A 1,045-nucleotide genomic window follows, 5' to 3' on the forward strand; every position below is an offset into this window, starting at 1 on the left:
GAGACCCCCTCCGCCGACCTCAATCCCGGCCCCTCCCAGCCACCTGGGAACGGGGACAGAGCGAGTGCAGAGGGGGCGCCCGGCTCTCCCCGCACCCAGGACCCTGCCGCCAGGGTCCCATCCTGCACGCGGGGAGGCATCCGAGGCCTCGGTCATCAGCTGTGCCACCATCAGGGGACCCCGAGCCAGCCAAGCACAATCCTGTTTACGATCCTTCCACAGGTTCACCTACAGAAACCTTGTTACGACTTTTACTTCCTCTAGATAGTCAAGTTCGAGCATCTTCTCGGCACTCCACCAGGGCCATGACCAACCCCAGCAGGGCCAATCACTAAACCATCCAATCTGTAGTAGCGACGGGCAGTGTGTACAAAGGGCAGGGACTTAATCAACACGAGCTTATGACCCACGCTTACTGGGAATTCCTCGTTCATGGGGAATAACTGCAATCACCGATCCCCATCACATGCTGAGCCAGTCAGTGTAGCGCACTTGCAGCCCCGGACATCTAAGGGCATCACAGACCTGTTATTGCTCAATCTCGGGTAGCTGAACGCCACTTGTCCCTCTAAGAAGTTGGACGCCGACCGCTTGGGGGTCGCATAATTAGTTAGCATGCCAGAGTCTTGTTCGTTATCGGAATTAACCAGAAAAATCGCTCCACCCACTAAGAACGGCCATGCATCACCACCCACAGAATTGAAAAAGAGCTATCAATCTGTCAATCCTTTCCATGTCCAGGCCGGGTGAGGTTTCCCGTGTTGAGTAAAATTAAGCCACAGGTTCCACTCCTGGTGGTGTCAATTCCTTTAAATTTCAGCTTTGCAACCATACTCCCCCTGGAACCCAAAGACTCTGGTTTCCTGTAAGCTGCCCGGCAGGTCATGGGAATAATGCAGCCCATTAGATCACTGATCCCTAATAACCACTCAGAACAAATGCCATTGAACAAAAAAGAATGAAAGAGAAATGTGCAGAAGAAAAAGATCAGTAAAAAGAATGCTTATTAACTGTGCTGTGATCTCTCTCCATTCAATGCAAAGCA

At 52.1% G+C, this 1,045-nt stretch overlaps 1 pseudogene; it reads right to left on the reverse strand.

Annotated features, from left to right (window-relative positions):
* Positions 1–213: 213 nt before the first annotated feature.
* LOC144929146 (18S ribosomal RNA) lies at positions 214–840 on the reverse strand (annotated as a pseudogene).
* Between the last annotated feature and the right edge of the window lie 205 nt (positions 841–1,045).

The sequence above is a fragment of the Lepidochelys kempii genome, chromosome 11 (assembly GCF_965140285.1).
Source record: "Lepidochelys kempii isolate rLepKem1 chromosome 11, rLepKem1.hap1, whole genome shotgun sequence".
NCBI lineage: Eukaryota > Metazoa > Chordata > Testudines > Cheloniidae > Lepidochelys > Lepidochelys kempii.